Genomic DNA, 5,627 nt, shown 5'->3' on the forward strand with positions numbered 1-5,627 from the left:
AAACTTTATTGAAATATCAACAAATTTCCAAGGCTATACAATGACATTATTCAAACCTTATCCAACATCACAATATCTTCTCCAGAACATGAAATGTTAATATAACAAAAATTAGTTTGGGCTAATGAAACCTCTAGATATTATATGATACACTGAAATATACTGTATACTCTCATATTGTCTTACGTGGCAATAAAAAAGAAAGGACCTTTTTTTTTTTTCAGTATTACCCCAGAGTCTTTACATTATACAATGTTACAAAAGTGTCCCTTAATATTTCATTGCAGTGTGATGTACCTTCTGGTACTGGTGGAGACATGACAAACGGACTGGGTTGTGATTAACGTTTCCTTTACCGAAGAGAATGCAGCAAACAGATTTAGACCCCATGCACACAACTGTAGTTTTAGTCCACATCCAATCCCCATTTTTGCAGATCGGATGCGGACCTATATATTTAATGGAGTCTCAAAATATGCTGTCCGAATCCTTATGTTCATTCTACCGCCCAGCAAAAACAACAAAATAGAGCATGTCGTATTCTTGTTCATTTTGCAGACAAGAATAGGCAGTTTTAGAATACTGCAGGAAATGCAGAAGGGAAAATGCGGGATGAGGACCGCAAAAACAAATACGGTCGTGTGCATGAGGCCTGAAACTGAGACAGATGCAACAGGCTAGATGTAACTTGTATATACACACTAGCAGAAGGACCAGGCTTCGCACGGGTATATTTCATCTATTTCATTTAATGTTTCTGTGTGTCATTAAAAGATATTGACAGTATCCCCCATAACAGTGACCTCTACAGCACCCCTCCCCTTTAACAGTGAACTCCACAGTCCCCCACCCTTACACTGATCCCCCCACAGTGCCCCGCCACTTTAAAATGGGAACTGCACAGCAGCCCATCCCCTTAACTTTGACCTTCACAGCAGCCCACCCCTTTAACAGTGAGTTTCACAGCACCCCACTTCCTTGACAGTGACCTCCTCAGGGGCCCGTCCCCTTAACAGGGACCTCCACAGTACCCTGCTGCCTTAACAGGGACCTCCACAGCAGTGGCCCCTTTAATAGTTGCCCCTGCCTCCTTCACAGTGACCTCCACAGTGTCCACCCCTTTAACAGTGACCTCCACAGCGGCCTGCCCCCTTAACAGTAACATCTACAGTGAATGCCTCTTTAACAGTGACCTCCACAGTGCCCGCCCCTTTAACAGTGACCTCCACAGCGCCTTTAATGCTAGGGCTACACGACGACATGTGTTGCGTGACATTTTGTCTCAACAATTTTTATAATGATAGGCTATGGTGTCGCACTGCGTCATGTGACATGATGCGACTACAACATGACAGTTGCAAAAAATCCATTGAAGATGGATTTTTCGGCGACTGTCGTGTCGCAGTCGCAGCATGTCACATATCGCAGTGCAACACCATGGCTTTACAGCTTTACAGCTTTACAGTTGTAGCCAGGAGCAGATTACGCAGCTCGGGTCTCCTCCCTACATTTTCTCCTGACAATAATTGCTGCCCAATATATATATTTTTTTGCAACCTCTTCCTAGGCCATATCACATCACATTCATCAGTCATGTGGCCTACAGATGTAGCCAAGCTAAACTTGATGGTTAACGTGTTACGTAAAGAGTCAAAAGAAAATGTTAACTGACTTTTTCAATGGATTTCCATGGATTTTGTCACGAGAGAACTGAGATGTGAAATACTGTGAAATGTTTTAGCTCGGCTACATCTGTAGGTGCAGCTCAGTCCCAATACCAAGCACAGCTGCTATCATATGGACAGAGCTTTGCTTGGTAGGCAGTGAGGAGACCACAGCGCTCGCAGGAGTTCTGTGAGTTGAACCCCTCCAATCTTATATTGATGACCTATCCTGAGGATAGGCCATCAATATGTAAATCCTGGAGAAATGTATGTTATCTGTAGGTACTATCTAGTACATTATCTGCATTCAGAGAGTTATCACAGTGTTATCTGTTGTGTTACATAGGACTGCAGGTGACATCTACTATATTATCTGTACTCAGAGAGTTATCATTCTGTTATCTGTGGTATTACATAGGACTGCAGGGAACATCTACTACATTATCTGTACTCAGAGAATTGTCCCAATGTGGACGTTTGGGGGCAACGTTGGGCCCCACAGAGATGTTGGGCCTGGGGCTGCCGCAACAAACACCCTTATTAATATCCGCCACTGGTTGTAGTTGTAAGACCGAGCATATTGCAAATCCAATATGAATGTAGTTGTAGCTGTATTAAAATCTTAATTATTTTATACCTTATAATGCAGTTTATGGAAAAGAACCCCCCACAGATGACATAAGGGGACAGAGACATATGTACATGCATTACAAATATCAACTTTTTATAATGGGAACAAAAATGTAATATTGTTCACTTGCATTTCATTTAAACAATGACAGATGGAATAATTGTAGAGGGAGCCAGAAATGCCCCATGTATATTAATTTCATGCTGTTAAATGCTTGTGTGTTAAAATAAAAATACTGAATGTATCCAAACCATTCGTAGACATATGCCCTCAATATAAGGACTTCCTTCATCCAGTGCCGAGGAATGTGCAGGAACTGTGTCCTTACGTTTTTTTTAGTTTTTTTTTCATGTGACTAGTACTACCCATATAAAAAAAAAATCTTGACACATTCCAGTTTTCACATACTGGAGCACACACAGTGGTCTGACGTTATCCTTTTCTGAAGCTCATTTTTCAGCTTTTCTTTGTAGACACAGGCAGGGTCAGCAGAGTCATCTCACTATCATTAGAGAATGGCCAGAACACAGAAAGGTTCTTCATGTGGCTCAACTGTCCAATCCTTCAAGGGGATTGAGCTATACGACATTTATTCCTGGAAAATATAGGTACATAGGGGTCATTTATTAAGACCGGTGTTTTAGCTGGCCTGTCCCCTTCCCTGCCCTTACTGCGCTTACTTTTTTAGACGTGTTGTGAGTGGGGTCGCAGATTGTGGCACAAATAACCTGCGCCAGAAATACGCCTAAAATACGTGTTTTTATGGATCATAAATGACCCCCATAGTTTGTAAGGCTGAAAAGAGACATACTGCATTTTTTGCTTCATAAGACACACCTAGGTGTCACAGTGCAGTTGACTGTGACATTGGTTACCATGTGTACTCGCTTTAGTCGCTCTGGCGTACTGGCTGCTGGCTCTTCATGTGTAGGCTGGTTGCTTTGGGCTACGTGTCGTTTGCGGCCGCCTGTGTGTGAACTGTGGCTTGTGTATGCATTCTCCCTGTGTCCATATCATTGTGTAGTTCCTGACACTTGTGACGTGCAGGCTGGCTACGTGCACTCTGCGTACTGGCTGTGGGCTTTTCTCATGCATGCTGGTTTGTTTGATGCGTGCTGGCTGTGGCCTTTGCTGTGTGAACATTGACCTGGATCGCTGGTGCTTGTGCCAGCATTTGTCGCTGGCAGGTAAGGGGCCAAGTGCACCGGGACCATCCTGGAGATCTGACCTGGTGAGCCCTCGGTAAAGTCTATCACGTAGAATCCGCCCGTCAAACCGGCGCACTTGGTCCTGTGGTGTTCCATCTGCCATGGTTCCCTTGCTTGTTTGTCCAGGTCTTACTGTCATGTTTGGTCATGTCCTGTTTAATAAAGTAATCTGTTTTGTCAGTGGTCTATTGTCCATCTCTGCATGCCTGTGAGATATTCCGTATGACCCTTTGAACATGACACCTAGGATATAGAGGAGAAAAATAGGAAAAAAATATTTTTTTCATCCAACCTCAGATTAGACCCCTCCTCAGAACCCCAAGCTCCATCAGACCTCAGATGTCACCGCCAGCTCTGTGAGAAGATCTGGCAGACGTTCTTCTCTACCTGTTGTATGATGTTCTTTGTTTTGGTTTCACTTTCTAATTTCTTTTCCTTCTCCCAGCTGTCACCTATTTGCACTGATTGTCTCCCTTTATATTCCCTCCCATACTGCCTCACTTTGCGGTTTATACTTCTTCCTGGATTGTGTTCACTGCTGGACGCTGCCTCTCCTGATTCCTCAGATAAGTCTGTTTCCTTTATTTGTGTTTTCTTGCTGGCTTGATTGTAGGTGACCCTGACTCCGTCCGTATTAAGTGCAGGGAGCCGGTGGTCGTGTCCCCTCACTATTATAGGGTTTTCAGGTGTCACATAGTATAAGGTACGAGGGCATGCAATCGTATACCATTAAGACCTTTGCATGGGTATAGCAGTCAGGGAGAGCTCTAGGGGTTTTATAGGGCTCACCCATATGCTCCTTAGTTTGGGATCAAGCCAGTCGGATGTTTATTTATAAGTTCCAGATTTCTGCAACACCATCCGTGACATCAGATCAGAACCCCAAGCTCCATCAAACCTCAGATCAGACTCCTATTCCTCCTCAGAAAAGAGCTCCATCAGACCCCAAAGCTCAATCAGACTGCTAAGCTCCAAAACACCTCTGTATCAGACCCACATTCCCCCTCAAATCAGACACCTCAGATCATAACCCTATTCCTCCTCTGACCTTAGATCAGGCTCCCATCAGACTCCCAAACACCATCAGACTTCTATATTACAGGGAGCGCAGAATTATTAGGCAAGTTGTATTTTTGAGGATTAATTTTATTATTGAACAACAACCATGTTCTCAATGAACCCAAAAAACTCATTAATATCAAAGCTGAATATTTTTGGAAGTAGTTTTTAGTTTGTTTTTAGTTTTAGCTATTTTAGGGGGATATCTGTGTGTGCAGGTGACTATTACTGTACATAATTATTAGGCAACTTAACAAAAAACAAATATATACCCATTTCAATTATTTATTTTTACCAGTGAAACCAATATAACATCTCAACATTCACAAATATACATTTCTGACATTCAAAAACAAAAACAAATCAGTGACCAATATAGCCACCTTTCTTTGCAAGGACACTCAAAAGCCTGCCATCCATGGATTCTGTCAGTGTTTTGATCTGTTCACCATCAACATTGCGTGCAGCAGCAACCACAGCCTCCCAGACACTGTTCAGAGAGGTGTACTGTTTTCCCTCCTTGTAAATCTCACATTTGATGATGGACCACAGGTTCTCAATGGGGTTCAGATCAGGTGAGCAAGGAGGCCATGTCATTAGATTTTCTTCTTTTATACCCTTTCTTGCCAGCCACGTTGTGGAGTACTTGGACGCGTGTGATGGAGCATTGTCCTGCATGAAAATCATGTTTTTCTTACCTTGCAGACTTCTTCCTGTACCACTGCTTGAAGAAGGTGTCTTCCAGAAACTGGCAGTAGGACTGGGAGTTGAGCTTGACTCCATCCTCAACCCAAAAAGGCCCCACAAGCTCATCTTTGATGATACCAGCCCAAACCAGTACTCCACCTTGCTGGCGTCTGAGTCGGACTGGAGCTCTCTGCCCTTTACCAATCCAGCCATCTGGCCCATCAAGACTCACTCTCATTTCATCAGTCCATAAAACCTTAGAAAAATCAGTCTTGAGATATTTCTTGGCCCAGTCTTGACGTTTCAGCTTGTGTGTCTTGTTCAGTGGTGGTCGTCTTTCAGCCTTTCTTACCTTGGCCATGTCTCTGAGTATTGCAC

The sequence above is a fragment of the Bufo gargarizans genome, chromosome 8 (assembly GCF_014858855.1).
Source record: "Bufo gargarizans isolate SCDJY-AF-19 chromosome 8, ASM1485885v1, whole genome shotgun sequence".
Taxonomy (NCBI): Eukaryota; Metazoa; Chordata; class Amphibia; order Anura; family Bufonidae; genus Bufo; species Bufo gargarizans.